Source organism: Pelodiscus sinensis, chromosome 2 (assembly GCF_052426305.1).
Source record: "Pelodiscus sinensis isolate ZL-2025 chromosome 2, ASM5242630v1, whole genome shotgun sequence".
Taxonomy (NCBI): Eukaryota; Metazoa; Chordata; order Testudines; family Trionychidae; genus Pelodiscus; species Pelodiscus sinensis.
Window position 1 is genome coordinate 12,802,153 of NC_143053.1, and position 21,425 is coordinate 12,823,577.

Below are 21,425 nucleotides of genomic sequence, written 5' to 3' on the forward strand. Positions count from 1 at the left end.
AATCTCCACGACTTTTCAAAGATAATGGCCAAAGGCTCCTCAATGACATTTGCCAACTCCCTCAGTATCCTCGGATGCATTAAGTCCGGACCCATGGATTTGTGTATGTTTAGCTTTTCTAAATAGTTCCTAACCTGTTTACCCACCAAGGGCTGTCGATCTTCATCCTGTCTTGCGTCACTTAGCACATTAATCTGGGAGCCCACCTTGTCCGTGAATACAGAGGCAAAGAAAGCATTGAGTACTTCAGCTTTCCCCACATCATCTGTCACTAGGTTACCTCTTTCATCAAGTAGGGGCCGCACTCCCTCTCTGATCACCTTCTTTTTGTTAACATGCCTGTAGATACCTTTCTTGTTATCCTTCACATCCTTTGCCAGTCGCAATTCCAATTGCGCTTTCACCTTCCTGATAAACCCCCGACATTCTCGAGCTATACATTTAAACCCCGCCCTGATCATTTGTCCAAGTTTCCACTTTTTGTAAGCTTCCTTTTTGTTCTTAAGTTCACCAAAGATTTCCCCTGTAAGCCAGTCCTGTCTCCTACCATGTTTGCCTCTCTTGCTACGCGTCAGGATGGTTTCTTTCTGTGCCTTCAATAAGGCTTCTTTAAAATACTGCCAGCTGTTCTGGACTCCTTTCCCCTTCTTGTTGCATCCCAGGGGATTCTGCCCATCAGGTCTCTGAGGGAGTCAAAATCTGCTTTTTTGAAGTCCAAGGTGTGTATTTTACTACTCTCTTTTCTTCCTTTGGTCAGGATCTTGAAATCTACCATCACATTATCACTGCTTCCCAGGTTGTCACTCTACTTCCCCTATTAGTTCTTCCCTGTTTGTGAGCAGAAGGTCAAGCTGCGCATGGCCCCTGGTCAGATCCTTCAGCACTTGTGCCAAGAAGTTATCCCCAACATTCTCCAAAAACTTCCTGGATTGCCTGTGTACTGCTGTACTGGTTTCCCAACAGATGTCAGGGTGATTAAAGTCCCCCACGAGAACCAGGGCCTGTGATCCGGAAGCTTCTCTCAGTTGTCCGAAGACAGCCTCATCTTCCTCATCCACTTGTGTCTTCCTTCAGTTGAACTAGTGGTTCAACTTGCCTCAGCCTCTTGGGTTGGAGCACTTACAGCAAAAATTGTGAGTGAGCTGCACACCCACCAGCAACCCTATAGATCAGCACCTCTCCCTCCCCACCTCGCCCAAGCCACCCATTCACCAGCAACCCTGTCAATCATTTCCTCCCCCTCCTTCCCAGCACCTTCTGTCTGCCACAGGCAGCTGTTCATCAGCAAGCAGGAAGTGCTGGGACATAGAGGGAGGAGTGCAGGCAGGAAGAGGTGGGGCAGGAGCAGTGAGGATGGGGGCTAGTGGGAAGAGGTGGAGTGGGGGTGAGGTCTGGGATGGTACAGAGATCAAGCATCCCCTAGAAACTGAGGAAGCCAGCATTTCATCCCAGTTTTTGCATACCATAAAACCACCAGACAGTGGGACACAGTATGTACCATTTGCTCAAGAGAGGCCTAGGTTGCTTTCAGGTCACCACTAGCCACAAGGTAGTGTGGTGAGTGGGCCTATATTGGCACTGCCTTGCTGAATCCAAAACAGAGTCCCTTGCTTTTCTCAGCTCTACATTTCACTCATAGATTGTTTTTAGTCTTTTTGTTTCTTGTTTTCCCCAAGAAGCCGAAGACAAAAGATGGTGCTGGCAGGAACTGAATTCTTGCTTATGTTTTAGTTTCTAGTTACACATGAGTGGGTGGCAAAGGCCCAATTATTTTGCTCCTTTGATATTTTTTATTTCAGACATTTGTTTTTTTAAAGCCCTACTGGGATTAGAGCAAAGCATTGAAGTACTGTTTTCTTTTCAGATTCCATTTGCTTTTTTTATTTATCTTCCCAATTTGGCTAACCTTCAATTCTGCTCTAGTTGATGCCTACGATGGTTAGCCCTGACACTGGAGTGGTGGAAAGCCACCTTTGCCTTCATTCAACCACCTCCAAACATGTACCAAGTGCTATTCAGCCAATATACAAATTACATTGTTATAATTATAACATACTTTGTTTTCCATGTCAGATAGCTGTAGGAAGGATGAAATATAGAGCTCATTCTCTTACCAATATAGAGTGAACTGATTTTTGTCCCACATGTTTACTTAATTAGTTGTCTTGCACAAGACAATACTCTCACTGATGTCAGTGGGGTCCAGATTTCATGTAGTTAGAGAGGCAGTGATCTAAGGAAGTGCTGGGAAGAAGTTCAAGGAATCCAAGAACTGGACTAGGTAGTATTCCTGTATGATCCCAAGGCTTTCAGGGGATCCCAACATTGATTTTCTTATGGAGTCTGACATGTGGTAGGTCCAGAATGATTTGAGTTTTACCCCTCTCCTAGCCTTCACACGTCTATTTTAATTCTGTGCCCTCTAATCCTGAGCCATGTCTTCACTCCACGGAAGGTCCATCTAGCCCACCATCCTTCTACACAGGAACTAGGGGTCACCTGATGAAATTAATAGGCAGCAAGTTTTAAAAAATGAATGAAAGTATTTCATCATGCAACGCACAGTCAGCACTTGGAACTCTTTGTCAGAGGATGTTGTGAAGGTCAAGACTATATGAATATAAGAACGGCCATACTGGGTCAGACCAAAGGTCCTTCTAGCCCAGTATCCTGTCTACCGACAGTGGCCAACACCAGGTGCCCCAGAGAGGGTGGACCGAAGACAATGATCAAGCGATTTGTCTCCTGCCATCTCTCTCCACCCTCTGACAAACAGAGGCCAAGGACACCATTTTATCCCCTGGCTAATAGCCTTTTATGGACCTAACCTCCATGAAATTATCTAGCTTCTCTTTAAACTCTGTTATAGTCCTAGCCTTCACAGCCTCCTCTGGCAAGGAATTCCACAGGTTGACTACATGCTGTGTGAAGAAGAACTTTCTTTTATTCGTTTTAAACCTGCTACCCATTAATTTCATTTGGTGACCTCTAATTCTTCTATTTAGGGAACTAATAAATAACTTTTCTTTATCAGCCCTCTCCACACCATTCATATCCCCCCTCAGTCTCCTCTTTTCTAAACTGAAAAGTCCCAGTCGCTTTAACCTCTCCTCATATGGGACCCGTTCCAAACCCCTAATCATTTTAGTTGCCCTTTTCTGAACCCTTTCCAAGGCCAAAATATCTTTTTTGAGGTGAGGAGACCACATCTGTACACAGTATTCAAGATGTGGGCATACCATAGTTTTATACAGGGGCAGTAAGATATTCTGGGTCTTATTTTCTATCCCTTTCCTAATAATTCCTAGCATCCTATTTGCCTTTTTGACCGCCGCTGCACACTGCGTGGAAGTTTTCAGAGAACTGTCCACGATAACTCCAAGATCCCTTTCCTGATTTGTCGTAGCCAAATTAGCCCTCATCATGCTGTACGTATAGTTGGGGTTATTTTTCCCAATGTGCATTACTTTACACTTATCCACATTAAATTTCATTTGCCATTTTGCTGCCCAATCACTGAGTTTGGTGAGATCATCTTGGAGTCCCTCACAGTCTGCTTCTGTCTTGACTATCCTAAACAGTTTTGTATCATCTGCAAACTTTACTACCTCACTGCTTACCCCTTTCTCCAGATCATTTATGAATAAGTTGAAAAGGAGTGGTCCCAGGACTGACCCTTGGGGGACACCACTAATTACCCCTCTCCAATCTGAAAATTTACCATTTATTCCTACCCTTTGTTTCCTGTCTTTTAACCAGTTCTCAATCCAAGAAAGTACCTTTCCTCTTATCCCATGGCCATGTTATTTACACAAGAGCCTTTGGTGAGGGACCTTGTCAAAGTCTTTCTGAAAATCCAAGTATACTATATCTACTGGATCCCCCTTATCTGCATGCTTGTTAACCCCTTCAACTAAGTTAGTTCGAATTAGTGCTGTAGTGTAGACGTACCCTCCGTTTCTAACAATTGAATCACCCACTACTAACACCTGCCTCTTCCTAACTGGCATTCCCTCCCCCTCAGAGGTATCCTCAGTGGGAGAGGATACCACAACATCCTCTGGGAGAAGGGTCCCAACTATGGGATGGTTTCCCTCTGCTCCCATTGAATGCCCTGTTCCCTTGAGACTTTCATCCTCCTTAAGAGCACTGGGCTCTCAGACTGGAGGTGGGACAGTACTACAGTGTCCCGGAAAGACTCATCAACATAGCTCTCTACCTCCCTTAGCTCCTCCAGTTCAGCCACCCTGGCCTCCAAAGCCCGAACTCGGTCTCTGAGGGTCAGGAGCTCCTTGCAACGAGTGCACACATATGCCACCCGCCCACAGGGCAGGTAATCATACATGTTACACTCGACGCAATAAACAGGATAGCCCCCACTCTGCTGCTGGGCTTCTGTCTCCATTTTTCTAATGAATAAGTTTAGGTGTAAATGGGATTCTTTTTAAACCTCTGGAATATAGATTATTGTAAGAGTTATGTTTTAAAGGCCCGAAGTCACTAGTGCCCTCTAACCTTCCCCTCTCCAAACTCTCCTGTTCACAAGCTCCCTGGTCGCTGAGTAACCGGCTTATATAGCTCTGGTAGCCCCTCCCCCGACTGAGGCTAAGCCAATTAACAGAGGCTTCTAGGTTTCAAACCTTTTAGAAGCTCCTTCAAACAATCAATCAATCAAACAAACCACCAAACAGATAAACACAAGCTCAGCACTCAGCAAATAACTCCCCTACACACAAACACACACTTCAGACAGCCACTTACCACAAGGGTCCTGTTTTTACTCCCTCTTTTACCTGGAGAACAAGGTTAAGAAAAGTTAGATAAATTCCTGGAGGATAGATCCATCACTGGCTATTAGTCAAGAATGTCTGACCACAGGAACTGCACAAATAATCAAGTGATCTCTCCCTCGTTACCTATCCTCGCTTCTGGAAAACAGAGGGTCGGAGCACTGAGGAGCATAGTTTTGTAGCCTGGCCCTACATGGATAAAAGCCAGTGATGGATCCAGGAATGTATCTAATTTTTTAATCCTGTCATATAGTTTTGACCTTCACAACATCCTCTGGCAAAGAGTTCCATGGGTTGACTGTGCGTTGCATGATGAAATACTTCCTTTTAAAAAAAAGAAACTTGTTGCCTATGGGTATGTCTACAATGCACAGCTTTTTCGAGATACCTTTGGTATCCTGAAACAGCTACCCCCGCATCTACACAAGCCATCTGTTATTTCTAAATATTTTTTTTAAATAATGGGCATGCTATTTCGCTATCCCAGTAAACCTTGTTACACGAGGGATAAGGGATGACTTGAAATAGTGTGTTATTTCAAAATCTGGCACTGTGTAGATGCGCCAAATTTCAAAATAAGCTATTTCAAAATAGGGTTGAAATATGATAAGCAATTTGCATAGATACACCCTATTTCTTTCATCTGGTCACCCCTAGTTCTTGTGTTATGAGGAGTAAATAACACTTCCATATTTACTTTTGCATCACCAGTCATGATTTTATAGATCTCTATCATGCCCCCCTTAGTCTCCTCTTTTCCAAGCTGAAAATTGCCATTCTTATTAATCTCTCCTTGTATGGAAGCTGTTCCAGATCCCTACCCATTTCGCTGCAAGCAGAGTTCCAATGCATTCACATTAAATAAATGAGGCTATTGATTGAATGTGAAGTAAGATATTACATCAAAAACACACACGGATTTGGCACTAGACTGCAGTCCATTCAGCATTTTCCTTGCCCTTCAAGTTATTGTGAATCACTTCTGTAATTCACAGCCTTTGGGCTGCCAGCTAAAAATCACACACTCTTTATCCTGCCTATCTGCAAGGGCAAAGCTACACATTTCTTTGCATGGATAAAGTAATAATTTTAAATAAAAAGTGGGTGTCATTTTGAAATGCCAAATTCTAGGAAAATAAAAATGCTAGTTTCCTCTGTATATTTCCTCTAGCTGAGGGCCACTCGTGACATGCCGTAATCAATAAATCATGTGCCAGTTGAAATTATTTGACATGTCAGCTCATATCTCCTCATATGTCTCATAGTCTCCTCTCTCTTACAGATTATTTTTTTGCTTTTTAATGTTATACCTTTATACTTTTCATCAGTGTTAGTGTAAGGGTTATTATTTTTGGTTCAAGGTAATTGCAAAAAAAAAACCCTCTAAAACATGGAAATGAAATGAGAAGAGTTGACAAATTATCTGGCTAAACTCCACTTACTGAGGAATAAATGTCTCAGAGGGGTGACCATATTAGCCTGTAACTTTAAAGAAACAACAAGTAGTCGTGTAGAACCCCTTAGGGTATGTCTACACTGCCACCCTACTTCGAACTAGGGTGGCTAATGTAGGCATTCGAAGTTGCAAATGAAGCCTGGGATTTAAATATCCCGGGCTTCATTTGCATCTTGCCGGGCACCGCCATTTTTAAATCCCCCTTAGTGCGGTGTCTGTGCCCGTGGCTACACGCGGCACGGAGTAGGTAGTTCGAATTAGGCTCTCTAATGGAACGAGGTGTACCGGTAGTTCGAATTAGAGAGCCTAATTTGAACTACTTACTCCGTGCCGTGTGTAGCCGCGGGCACGGAGTCCGCACTAAGGGGGATTTAAAAATGGCGGCGCCCGGCAAGATGCAAATGAAGCCCGGGATATTTAAATCCCGAGCTTCATTTGCAACTTCGAATGCCTACATTAGTCACCCTCGTTTGAACTAGGGGGCTAGTGTAGACATACCCTTAGAGACTGACTGACTGACTATAGTAACACACTTCCTCAGACTCATCTCTTTCTCTCTCTCTCTGGGTATGTCTACACAAATGTCCGCTAGTTCGGACTCCGTGTCCGTGGCTACACGCGGCACGGACTAGGTAGTTCAGATTAGGCTTCCTATTCCAAACTACGTTCCATGAGGAGTAACAATAGTTCGGAATAGGAAGCCTAATCCGAACTACCTAGTCCATGCCGCGTGTAGCCGCAGGCACGGAGTCCGAACTAGCGGACATTTAAAAATGGCAGCACCCGGCAAGATGCAAATGGAGCCTGGGAAATTCAAATCCCGGGCTTCATTTGCAACTTCGGTTGCCTACATTAACCACCCTAGTTCGAACTAGGGTGGTAGTATAGACATACCCTCTCTCTCTCTCGCTCTCTCAATCTCTCTCTCTCTATATATATAAATATACACATTAGTATCTAAGATGCTACAGGACTCCTCAGAGACCACTATGATCATCTTATCTGAAGTCCTTCATGCCATAGGCTGTGGGACCTCACTCATGAGGGTTTGTCTACACTATAGGTTATGTTGGCATAACAAAACTGGCTACGTCTAGACTAGCATGATTTTCCGCAAATGCTTTTAACAGAAAAGTTTTTCCGTTAAAAGCATTTGCGGAAAAGAGCATCTAGATTGTCACGGACACACTTCCGCAAAAGCACTTTTTGCGGAAAAGCGTCCGTGCCAATCTAGACACGGTTTTGCGCAAGAAAGCCCCGATCGCCATTTTTGCGATCAGGGCTTTTTTGCGCAAAACAATACCACGTTGTCTACCCTGGCCCTCTTGCACAAAAGCATTTGCGCAAGAGGGCTTTTGCCCGAACGGAAGCAGCATAGTATTTCTGCAAGAACACTGACAACCTTACATGAGATAGTTAGTGTTCTTGTGGAAATTCAAGCAGCCAGTGTAGACAGCTGGCAAGTTTTTCCACAAAAGTGGCTGCTTTTATGGAAAAACTTGTCAGTCTAGATGCAGCCATCTTGTCTAAGGGTCTGAATAAGACCAACCTAAGTGCCAGTGTGGGCAGCATTTTGCTGGAATGAAAGCTACCCCCTCTTGCAGAGGTGGTTTTATTTTGCCAGGGAGACCTCTCCACTTTCAGCTCAGAGCATCTACATTAGTGTAGCTGTACCACTGTAGCGCTTCTATTGTAGACTAGCCCTTAATAAAGACACAATGTCGGTGATTCCCTGCAGTGGAGGAACACGTTCTCCACTACTTTAAAAGTGAACATGTAATCCATGTGCCTCAGTTGCCCTGCAACTGGTGTGAAAAGCCACAACGTTTTTGACATGTACTGATTAGTTGTTGATCTCTGTGTGACATATCCATATGCATTTTAAAAAACAATATTCCAAGATAGACAAACAGACATGGCAAGCCCCCACAGAAGACTCAGAAAAACCAAACTGTGAAGTCTAATCCTGGCCCCAAATTCTAAGCCTCAGCACTAAGGAAGTTAAGGAGTAATCGACTAGTCACCTAGCAAATGCTTATTGGATAGTCGAGTGAACTATTAGCTCCCCCGCCCCTCGCTTTGCTACCTCTAGCATATAGAGGCAGCAAAGGCGGGGGACAGGAGGTACTTCAAAGTGGCAGCACCACACAGAGCCTGGTAAGGAGCTCATGGTGTCGTTTCAAAGGGGCAGTGCCGCACAGCTGATCCTGGACTCCATGAGGAGCTGCCATTTTAAAACGTGGCGGCATTTCAAAGCAGCAGTACCTCAGGGAGCCCAGGTTGATACCAGGCTGGGGACTCCCTAGCTGACGCAGGACTCCATGTAGCATTTCCGCATAACCCGGAATCAGTTGGGGAGACCCCAGCTGATCCTAAGGTCCATGGAATGCCTCAAGGAGCCCAGGGTCAGCTCCACACAGCATTTCAAAGCGACAGCGCTGCATGGAGCCCAGGGTCACTGGCAGACTCTGAGTCCCCTGCTGACCCCAGGCTCCATGCGGATACTTCCACTTTGAAATGCACAAGAGCCCTTGCTGGGGACTCTTGTCCATTTCAAAGCTTGCATGCGGTGTGCAGTTCGGGGCCAGCTCGGGCTCCCTGCAGGCGCTTCCGCTTTGAAATGCACAAGAGCCCTTGAACTCTTGTGCATTTCAAAGCATGTGGAGCCCAGAGTCTAAGGAACTTCCCACTGTATATGGAGTTCCAACTTTGAAATGCACAACAGCCCCCAGTGGGGCTCTCGTTCATTTCAAAGGAGGAATATGGAAGTGTCTATCGACTAGTCAAGTAGTCGATAGAAATTCCATCAACTACTCAACTAGTAAATTAACCGATATTTAACATCCTTACTCAGCACCTGTGTCCTTCCACAATTTTGCAATGGACTTGCTTTGTGACTCTCAGCAACTTCCAGGATTTCAGTGCTCCAAATCTCAGACAGGTAAATAGGGATGTTAACATTAACCTACACCATAAATGTGTGGCGATGATTAATGTTTATAAAGATTTGGAAGACAAGAAATTGCACAAATATACTTATGCTTTAATTGCCAAGTATGCCAAGTTTCTCAGGGACGGTATCAAGGACACATCAGCAAACTATCTCAATGCAAAGGAAAGACCAGAAGTACAGCCAAGAGATCAATGCAGCTGTGCTAAGAGCTCTTTAATAGCCTGAATATCAAAAAGTAACCCTACAATAAGGAGAAAGAAGGACGAATGACTAAGGGTGACGTCACATGGTATGCATACCCAGTCTTCCTTCAGAGCAGGGATGTGATACCAATACAGTAAACAGTCTGCCAGACTGTCCTCCAGTTGAAAACAGCCCAGCCCAGTGATTGGGATCAAAATAACTGCCCAAAGCAACCCAATGGCCAAAGTCAATACAACTGTTTTAGGGTCAGTGCAGTGTGGCCTAGTGGTCAGAGTTAGTTACAATCACCCCTGAGGTCAGGACGATATGGCCTAGTAGCCAAAGTTAATACAACTGCCCTTAGAGTCAGGACACTGAGGCCTAGTGAAATCCATACAAATGTGTTTAGGGTCACAATGTGTGGCCTAGCAACCAGTCTCAGGAGAGTAGGCTGCCCCCTACAGGCAAGGCAGCCACAGTGGCGGATCCATCCCCCCCACCATCCACTAAGTCCCAACAAAGGACCCTGTTGGAAAATGGGTTACTCATCACCCGGCCAATGGGGAATCACACTACAACTTGCTGACCTTATTCAGAAATATCCCTCCCTCTGCTGCCCTGGGCCACTTCCTACCATCGTTCCAGAGGTGGCAGCTGATCTGCCATTGGGAACCCCGGGAGTTGGGGTGAGTCCCTAAATTCCAACCAGAGCTGGGTTTACCACGAGGCTAACTGAGGCGTCTGCTTCAGGTGCCAGACTGGGGGGGGGGGGGGGAAGGGAGGCGCCACTAGGACCCAGAGTGTAGAAAATTGTGTCCACTGCTGGTTCATATGTGCATATGGGGGGGTCATTTGAGCTCCCCACCTCAGGTCCCAAAATGTTGTGGGCCAGCCCTGATTCCAACTCCTGGTAATTCACTTAGGGCAGCAGGTCCCTGGGTCCTTGAGTTCCCACAGTCTATGGCTGTAGCAGCTCCTGGACTGGAGCCTCCACCAAACAGCCTCTCTCCTTGACAGGCAACCTTGAATGAGCTGGACTGTTCCATTTTATACTGAAGCAGCAGCTGGCGTATGGTTTGAAGGGAGGATCTTTAGCTGCCCCTAGTGTGGGGTTTACCATATCTTGCTCAGTGCAAGGTACGCACCACCTCATCACAGATGAATACAAAGGAAGAGCACAAGCATGCTGACAAAACGAGAATATGTAAGGCACAAATGAGTTACACTAGCAAGGGACATAGAAGACAATACAATGAAATTCTAGAAATGCATTAGAAGCAAGAGAAGAAAAGGGTCCACTACTCGGCAGGGAAGAAGAGCTAATAGCACAGAATTGCAAGAATGCCATGGTGTTTCATGTTTGTTTTGCTTCACTCTACAGTACAAAGGTAAATTTCTTGACAATTAATATTGACAACACAGGTGGAAGAACAAAAGCCAGAATAGAGAAAGAACATGTGAAAGAATACTTAAATAAGTTATATTTATTCAGGTTGGCAAGTCCTGCCAAGTATACCTTAGGTTACTTAAGAGTAGTTGATGTAATTTTGGAAGTATCGGTGATTATCTTCAAGAGTTCAACTGCTGTTCCTGGAAATACTGGAACAAATTATCAAATACTCAGTTTGTAAACACATAGGGTGCATCTATACGGCACCCTAAAGTCGAAATAAGATACGCAATTTACGCTACACAAATTGTGCATCTTATTTCTATTCTATTTCGAAATAGGCTATTTCATAATTTGGCGCTGTCTACACAGTGCCAAATTTCAAAATAACTCACTATTTCATGACATACCTTAACCGTCGTGGAGCAATGCTGTCAAAGTAACAGGTGGCTTGTTAAGACGAGAGGTGTCTATTTTGGGATACCTACAGTATCCCCAAATAGCCAGGCAGTGTAGACATACTCAAAGAAAATAAGGTGATTAGTAATGTCCAGCGAGGATTTGCCAAGAACTAATCAGGCCAATCAATCTAATTACATTCTTTGATAGAGTTACTGATCCAGTGGACGAAGGCAAAACAGCAGACATGATAGATCTTGATTTTTGTAAGGCTTTTGACACAATCCAACATGACATTTTCATAAATAAAATAGGGAAATTAATCTAGATGAAAATACTATAACATGGAATTCCGACTCCTAGATATTTGTTGAAGGCAGCATATTAAAAGACTGGTGGAAAATATTCAGACTAGTTATCAATAGTTCATTGTCAAACTGCAAGAATATATTGAGTGCCATAGAGGTCTGTCTTGGGTTTAATACTATTCAGTATTGTCATTAATGACTTGGATAATGCAGTGAAGAGTATGTTTATAAAATTTGCAGATGACACCAAACTGGCAAGCACTTTATATGAAAGCATCAAAATTCAAAATAAACTTGATAAATTGGAGAACTGTTCTGAAGTTAATAAGTTGGAATTCAGTAAAGACAAGTGCAAAGTACTACACATAAGAAGGAAAAATCGGATGCATAGCTAAGACATGGAGCATAAATGTATAGACAGAAGTACTGCTGAAAAGATCTGAGGATTATAGCAGATCACAAATTGAACATTGAAAATGAGCCAACAACATGATGCAGTCATGAAAAAGGCTAATATAATTCTGGTATGTACTGAACAGGAGTGTTGTATGTAAAACATGGGAAATAATTGTCTTCCTATACACATGTGAGGCTTCCAATTGGAGTATGTCCAATTCTGGGTGCCACATTTTATGAAAATTGTAGACAAACTAGAGAGAGACAAGAGAAAAACTACAAAAACAATACATGGCTTAGAACGTGACCTATTAGGAAAAGTTAAAAACAAGCAAAATAAAACCCTGGTAATCTTGAGAAGAGATGAATGAGGCAAACCTGATAACAGTCTTCAAATATGTTATAGGTTCTTATAAAGAGGATTGTGATGAATTGGTCTCCACGACCACTACGGGTGGGACAACAAGCTAAATCTTCAGTAGGGGAAATTTAGGTTAGACATAGGGGAAGAAAACTTTTTGACTACAAGGGTAGTTAAATAGTGAAACAGGCTTCCAAGGGAGATTCTAAAGGACAGGTTTGATCAGTTAGGAACAGGGTAGATATATTTGGTCCTGCCTCAGAACAGAGGGAGGGACGAGAACATTAGGACGCCTCTCTAAAGGTCCATTGCAGCCTGACATTTCCATGACTGTAAGATTAATCTGAACGGTATCCTCGAAAATCATTAGTCGGGTGATGTATGTAAAGATGATATTTATTGCCGTTAGTCCTGTGTATCATTCTAAATTAAGGTTCCCAGCAGTGACTGCCATTCTTAGACGAGCAAAACAGAGCCTTTTATTCCAGGTCCTTCACAGGATTTCCTTCAGAGGATTATACTGTATAATAAATTACACTGAAACACTCAGCTCCAGTGATCCTAAGTGACTGTGATGGCTCAATGTGTAGCTGACAACTGAGCAGATTTGTGACCACCTCATTATTTATTTCCCCGATGCTGCTTTGGGCTCAATCTACATATAAGCTCCTGCTGTGTGGTGCTTGCTCTTGCCCTTTCATCCCACTTGCTCTTTCCAGCCTACAAAGCAGAGGATACTGCACTATGCTCTGTCTAAGGGTGTGTCTAGACTACATGCCTCCTTCGACGGAGGCATGTAGATTAGCCAGATCGGAAGAGGGAAATGAAGCCGCGATTAAAATAATCGCGGCTTCATTTAAATTTAAATGGCTGCCCCGATCTGCCGATCAGCTGTTTGTCGGCAGATCGGGGGAGTCTGGACGCGATGCCCCGACAAAGAAGCCTTTCTTCATCGACACAGGTAAGCCTGGTTTCACGAGGCTTACCTGTGTCGATGAAGAAAGGCTTCTTTGTCGGGGCATCGCGTCCAGACTCCCCCGATCTGCCGACAAACAGCTGATCGGCAGATCGGGGCAGCCATTTAAATTTAAATGAAGCCGCGATTATTTTAATCGCGGCTTCATTTCCCTCTTCCGATCTGGCTAATCTACATGCCTCCGTCGAAGGAGGCATGTAGTCTAGACACACCCTTACTGTGCAGGATTTGACACCAAGCTCCCACTGTTAAAGGAATCTCCTTTTTGCAGTGCCAGGCAGCTGCATTACTGATCTCAGTGCTTCGTAGGACCAAGTACCATTTAGATAAATCCTAATAGATGTTTATCTAACCTGCTCTTAAGTATCTCCAGTGATGGAGATTCCACAACCTCTGTGGGCAATTTATTCTAGTGTTTAACCACCCTGACAGTTAAAAAGTTTTTCCTAATGTCCAACCTAAACCTCCCTTGCTACAGTTTAATCCCATTGTTTCTTGCCCTCTTATCAGGAGTTAAGAAGAATATTTTTTCTTACTCCTTCTTTTATTAAACTGTTGGATACTTGAACGCTGTTATCATGTCCCCCTCAGTCTTTCTTTTCCAGACTCAGCAAACCCAGTTCTTTCAATCATCCCTCTTAGGTCATGTTTTCTAAAATTTTTAATCATTTCTGTTAATCACTTCTCCAATTTGTCCAGATCTTTCCTGAAATGTGGTGCCCAGAACTGGACACACTACTCTAGTTGAGGCCAGATCAATGCAGAGTAGAGAGGAAGAATTACTTCTCATGTTTTACTTACAACATTCTTGCTTAATGTGTCCCAGAAAAATGTTTCCTTTTTTTTCCCGAAAGTGTCACGCCATTGACTTATATTTAACTTGTGGTCCAGTGTTCTCTTCCGCAGAAGAAAATGGCACATGTATTTTTTGTTAATGGTCGCAAAGAAGTTTCAGGGAAAGCTGTTTCTTTAGCACGCATAACAAGAGTCTCTCTATTATCACCAAGGGACGGTAGAGCATCTGTGCTTATTGTTCAGAAATTAAGCTCTTCTTTCTTCACACAATCACAGGTTCTCTTCTTTTTTAAGCATATTTATCTCCAGCTGTTTAGGAAGAGGGCTGTAGGGGTAGGACTTCTTATTATGTCCTGCCCTTGTTCTTGAAGCAAAGGTGCTCAGAGAATACTATGCTCTGATCCCAAGGTAAGCAACCGAGGAGGGAGGAGGCTGTGGAAGATTCTGCTTTCTGGTGCCCCAGGAGGAAAACAAAGATAATTGTCTAGTTTCAGACAGTTTTTGTGTGCAGAAGGAGCCATTACATTATGACTATGTGTGTATCACCAGTCATTAAATTTCATCCAACTTCCTCTCTGTGGAGCCCAGTGACTTCAGTTAAACTAAAGCATTTCAGTCATCAGAAAAATAACTGCAGGGTGCCACTGTCAGAACACAGGAGAGACCCAAGTGTCACCCAGCCCTGAGGCCCCCACAATGGTAGGTAATTGATGAAGTTGAGATACATCCTGAGGACATGTCTATACTAGGAAATTATTTTGAAATAACAAAATTCAAACTAACAACTCCCGAAATAACAAAATTATAATAGAGTGTCCCCAGTACAGGGGAGCCTTGAAATTAGTCCGAGGCAGGCTCCATTATTATGGATATGCTACCTTAACTTAGAGCTCTAGAAAGCACTGGGGTGAAATTACTTCAACTTGCTCTGGGGAGTAGCTATTCTGAAATAGCAGCAGCGGAGTGTTCACACTGCCGCTATTCCAAAACAACTATTTCAAAATAAAAGTTATTCCCCGAGGAAAGCAGGAGTACAGATTTCGAAATAAGTTGCCTGTTATTTTGAAATAACGGGCTTGGCAGTGTGGGCGCACCACTTTTTTTCGAAATAAGGAGGGTTATTTCAAAATAACTCTGTAGTGTACACCAGGGCTGTTTATCCTAGCGTGTGATCTCTGCTCCATGCTGCAGAGGAAGTTGAAAAACACCTGTAGGAACATGTGTTAAAGGAGCCCTTCTACTAAATCAGGGACGTTATGATTGAAGATGCGCCAGAGGGCTTCAGTTCAGCCTTGGACACTCCCATGATGCCTTGGGGAAGAGAGAGGTTTCTGCTTCCAGAAACGTGGGGGGCATCCTTTTGGAGGCAGATGTATTGTGACGTGGCCTTCATTTTATGAAGGCTGTGACAGGGTGTTTGCCCTGCATTGGCCCTTTAAGGGCAAAACCCCAGCCCGGAGCAGGGGCTGGGAGCCAAGCTCCAGCTGAGGAAGTTCTAGTGATGAGGGCCCAGCTGGGAGCTATTCAAGGGAGAAGGGTCAGGGGAGAGAGCAGTGAAAGCCTAGCTGCTAGGGAAGCAGCAGGCTCCCTGGAGCTAGAGCTATGGTGGGGAGGCAAGGCAGGGCTAGGCGAGCTCTGGCCAGACAAGCTCCCAGGCTTTAACCCCTAAGGAGGAGACTAGGGGCTCCGTGAAGGAGAGGACCCTGGAGTGTGAACAGAATGGACAACAAGTCCCCCAGAAGGGGGGCTCAGACACTGCTGTGGGCACTGCCAGAGGGCAGTGTCTGGAAGAGGATGCGGTGATCCAGGAGAATCACGAGGAGACACCCCATAGAGAAAAGAACCCCTAAAGGCAGAGAAGAGCCAATTCCCTGGACAGCCTGCTGGGGTCACCGTGGTGGTGAGTTGGCCCCGTGACAAGGGCTGAAACGAGATGGGCTGGAAGCCTTGTCTGAGTTCCACTCAAGTGGGACACCAGCCCGTTGCTGCCATCTACTGTTCCAATTCAGAAGCTGAGAGTGTGCTACCAGGCCACTGATCAGGAGACTGCTTTCCAGAGACCATTTTAAGCCAAGAACTGTGGGTGTTGGCAGGCCGGAAACAGCTACTGAGAAACTGCTGGTGTTTCAACCCAACAGAGAGCTAAGGAAGCTACTTCCAGTTTTGCCAGAGCTGGGACAGAGACTATTGCTGTGACTGGAACTGAGTGAGGTTGGCATGGAGGAAGAGCCGTGTGAGAAGCCACTGCCTTTGTTGTTGGGGAAAGTGCTTTCAGTGTCAGGGGGACAATGGAGGAGCTTTAAGAGGTTTCTTTGGCTATGTCTAGACTACAGGCTTTTGTCGACAGAAGTTTTGTCGACAGATACTGTCGACAAAGCTTCTGTCGACAAAGAGCATCTAGACCACAGCCAGTTCTGTCGACAAAGCAAACCGCTTTGTTGACATGACAGAGTAGACGCAAAGGACAGTGTAGATGCAATAACGTCTTCTGTCGACAGAACTCTGTAGACAAAAGGCGTTATTCCTCATAGAATGAGGTTTACAGCCATCGACAAAACTGTTGAGTTCTGTCGACGTTATGTCAACAGAACTCAGTGGCAGTGTAGATGCAGATATAGTTTTGTCGACAAAAGTTCACTTTTGTAGACAAAACCCTGTAGTCTAGACACACCCTTTCAGCCCAAAAAGAGCAAAAATGGGCTGACTGTTGAACTAGGATCCAAGGTCACAGACTTCTGGCTACAATGCCCATCTCCACAGGAACTATGGAGCTTGCAGTGATTCCTGGCTGGACTTGCTGGCTACGTCTAGACTGGCCCCTATTACGAAATAGCCATGCTAATTTCCAACTTTGGAATAGGGAAATCCGCGGGGGATTTAAATATCCCCGCGGGATTTAAATAAACATGTCCGCCGCTTTTTTGCCGGCTTGGGGAAAAGCCGGAAAAAAGCGTCTAGACGAGCGCGAACCTCCGGAATAAAGCCCTTTTCCGGAGGATCTCTTATTCCTACTTGAAAGGGTGTTTGCCCTGCATTGAAAGTAGGAATAAGAGATCCTCCGGAAAAGGGCTTTATTCCGGAGGATCGTGCCAGTCTAGACGCTTTTTTCCGGCTTTTCCCCAAGCCGGAAAAAAAGCGGTGGACATGTTTATTTAAATCCCGCGGGGGATATTTAAATCCCCCGCAGATTTCCCTATTCCAAAGTTGGAAATTAGCATGGCTATTTCGTAATAGGGGCCAGTCTAGACGTAGCCGCTCTGTCCTTCTTTGCATTAGCTGGGTTGTGTTACTGGACCAACACAGTCCCAGCTTCCTTATCTTCAAGTGTGCTCATGCCAGCAAGGGTCAGAACTCTGAAATCCAGCACTTGCACTCTGGGGTGAGGGAATGGTGTCAGTGTAAATGTAAGTTAAGTTTTATTTGCCACGGTAAACTCCATGGATTAATTGATTCATTGAAGTGCTCCCTGCTGACTTAAAGTGGTTGTGACACTTTCATCTTTCAGTGTGAAACAAAAAACAGGACTATGTAGCACTTTAAAGACTAAAAAGATGGTTTATTAGATGATGAGCTTTCGTGGGCCAGACCCACTTCCTCAGATCAAATAGTGGAAGAAAATTGGCACAACCATATATACCAAAGGATATAATAAAAAAAAATGAACACATATGAAAAGGACGAATCAAATTTCAGAACAGAAGGTGAATGGGGGGGGGTGCGAAGTAAATGTCTGTACATGTCTGCCAATTTTCTTCCACTATTTGATCTGAGGAAGAGGGTCTGGCCCATGAAAGCTCATCACCTAATAAACCATCTTGTTAGTCTTTAAAGTGCTACATAGTCCTGTTTTTTGTTTTAGCTACTCCAGACTAACACGGCTACATTTCTATCGCTATCCTTCAGTGTGGCTCTCTAAATAGGTAAGTAGAGGTGTGTTAACTGTAATCTGGAAGTATATGATTTGTGTAGCCTTGATGAATTCAGCCCCATTGCATAGATTAGCTTAGATTTATTCTTGGAGGCTTCCACAACACACTAATACGTGGGTATAGAAACTGCCAAGTGGAGAGGTGGCAAAATTACTTCTCCTTATAAACAAAGGGGCTGAAGGGTAGTTGGAGGACTCCCATCTATCCAGCATTAACACTCAGAATCTTCTTTATGTGTGATAGCACGAGTTGTCCAGTCATGCCCGATCATGAGGTACCTGGAAGGAAAAGGAGGTGATACATCCAAGGACCCTGCCAGTCTGACCTGGGGGGGAAACTTTTTCCCAATGATTGACTAGTTTGGCCTTGAATACGTCAGCAAGGCTCACCAGCCAGACATGCCAAGGAAGGTCTATAGAGCTGCTGGGAGGGGTGATCCGCAATGTGAATAGACAGACTCAGGCTAGCTCTGCTGGAGCGATAGGCTAAAAATGGTAGTGTGGCAGTCGCAGCATGTGCTTGCCACTAGAGTGCAAGCTTCCCTAATTCCCTGGATCTGAGCTCATGCAAGTAGCCCAAAGCACAGCCTAGGCCCACCAACAGAGGGGGGCAATTGCCCTGAGGCCCAGCGATTCCAAAGGGAGCCTTTTAAATCCCCACTGGAGTGCCAGGGAGTGTGCCTCAGGTGGTCCTAAGGGCTGGCTGCCCCGTGCCCACCCTGCCCCTTCTGTCTCAGGCCCTGCAGCTTCCCTGAGTGCAGAGCTGCCCCCCACACACCTTGCTCAGGGGGCCCAGCAAGCCTGTCAGCTCCCCTGTCTGTGCCGCAACAGCCACACGTCTATTTTTATCATGTCAGTTTGATAGTGTTGCCAGGAGTCTGCTTTTTCACCAGAACAGCTGGTCAAAAAGGGACACTGGTGTCTCCAGTCTGCACAACTAACTGAGCAGCTAAAAATCTGTTTGGCAGTACAGAGGGGTCTCGGGCCCTGGGCTCAGGTAGCTCCCAGAAGTGGCCAGCAGGTCTGGCTCTTAGATGCAGGGGCAGCCACAGAGGTTCTTGCCCTGTTCCCCCCCCCCCCACACACACACACACACAATCCATGTGCCGGCCATGCAGCTTTCTGGCCAATGGGAACTTTGGGGGTGGAGCTTTGGGGGTGGCCCACACAGCTAGAGTCTGGATGTGTGGGCTACTTCTGAGAGCTGCCTGAGGTAAGTGCCCCCCAGCCAAAGCCTACTCCCTCTCCCACACCCTGATCGCCTGCCCCAAGCCCAGTGAAAATGAGTGAGGGTGGGGAGAGCAACCAATGGAGGAAGGGGGGATGGAGGGAGTGGGAGGCAGGACTTCAAAGAAGGTGTGGGACCTCAGGGCAGGGGCAGGCCAGGGGTGTTCAGTTTGGTACAATTAGAAACTTGGCAACTCTGTAGCTTCAGCAGGGTTGGCAAAGGTCTGTCTGCCGGTGCTGACAATACCACCTCCCAACTGCAGTGTAATCACCCTCTAAGACAGACGATTCTCTGTCTCATCACATTGTTGTCCCTACCGATGCTGGTGCCCTATATAGCCCAACACAGCACCATCCTCTACAAAGGGAGTGGCTGTTCCATGGCGGGGAGGGGAGCTGTCAGGGAGAAGTAGGCTTGTCTCCGATCATGGATTGGCTGGACTGGAAATCATTGCCATAAATGATGTCCAGTCTGTTTGGTCAGGAGAGCAAGCAACCATAGGCAAGGACAGGGCAGGGAGGGAGTCTCACCTCATCTCGGGGGAGCAGGCGGGAGGTGCGAGTGGAAGCAAGAGGCACAAGTGTGGGCTGGAGGACTCAGGAGGAGCAGAGGGTAGCAAGGTGCTCAGACAATGTGGTGACGAAGGGAACATAAGAACGGCCATACTGGGTCAGACCAAAGGTCCATCTAGCCCACTATCCTGTCTGCTGACAGTGGCCAATACCGGAATCCCCAGAGGGAGGGAACAACAGGTAATCCTCACTTGATCCCTCTCCTGTCATCCATTTCCAGACAAACAGAAGCTAGGGACACCATTCCTACCCATCCTGGATAATAGCCATTGATGGACCTAACTTCCATGAATCTATCTAGCTCTTTTTTGAGCCCTGTTAAAGTCCTAGTCTTCACCACATCCTCTGGCAAGGAGTTCCACAAGTTCACTGTGCACTGAGTGAAGAAAAACTTATTTTGTTTGTTTTAAACCTGCTGCCTATTAATTTCATTTGGTGACCCCCTAGTTCTTATATTGTGGGAATAAGTAAATAATTTATCCTTATTCACTTTTTCCACACCACAGATGATTTTATAGACCTCTATCATATCTCCCCTTAGTCTCCTCTTTTCTAAGCTGAAACGTCCAAGTCATTTTAGCCTCCTTTCATGTGGGACCCATTCCAAACCCCTAATCATTTTTGTTGCTCTAATATGTGCATCTATACCTTTTTTGTAGAACTTGTTTTCTTTCCTGAAGTCACATCTCCACTTACCAGAGGATTGCCGCTCTGGCAATTGATATTCCGGGTGTCGATTTAGTGGCTCTTTGCTAGACCCACTAAATCAAATGCTGAGAGCACCTCTGTCAGCGCCGGTATTCCTTGCTGTTGCAAGGAGTAAGGGAAGTTGATGGTAGTGTTTCTTCTGTTGACCTCTCTCTAGAGATAGCACCATGCTTGGCTTAAGGTATGTTGACTCCAGATACGTTATTTGTGTTGCTGGAGTTACATACCTTAACTCGACCTTCTGGGGTAGTGTAGATCTAGCCTGAGACGTCACTGTATTTTCTCCCTCTCTCTTCCTCCCCATCTTGCAGTTATAGTCAAGACATGGAATGTGATCTTCTTGTAGTATCCTCTCTGTACTTGATGAATCTACAACAAATGTGCTGCTGACATCAGAGTCTCCCCACAGCTTTGAGGCTGTTGCTAAGCCACATCATATAAATGGCCTCCTCAGCATGAACAATATTTCTTCTGGGCTCACATTACATTTGAGAGCAGCAACAAGCTGCTGTATTTGGTTGAGGATAATTCCCCAGGCCATAATTTGTGAGATCTCTATTTTCAATATTTAAGTTCAGGAAAGCTCTGTGTGCTGCAATATACGTCTCTTTGTTGTTGTTAAAGCTAGTACCTGCATTCTCCCCAGCGCTTCCTCATTGCAGCACACACAGACTTTTGTTTGGGAGCTAGGAGTCAAATTTGTCATTGTGCAAGAAATTAAGCAGCGCTTTCATTTCTCCATATCAAAGCTTTGTTCTTAAGGCTAGAGCCCCAGAGAACTAAGGAACAGAAACCCAGATTCAGGGACCAAAGAGTCTTTTAATTATATTTGCAGAACCTTAGACATGCACAACAGAAAAATGTATATTAAAGCTGTAAGTATGAAATTAAAAAAAAATCCAAGTGGAAATGCTCAGTTACTTCATGTTTTCACCTCTGAAAGAAAAGGGGCATTAGTTTAATTGTTAACATTTAAGTTATA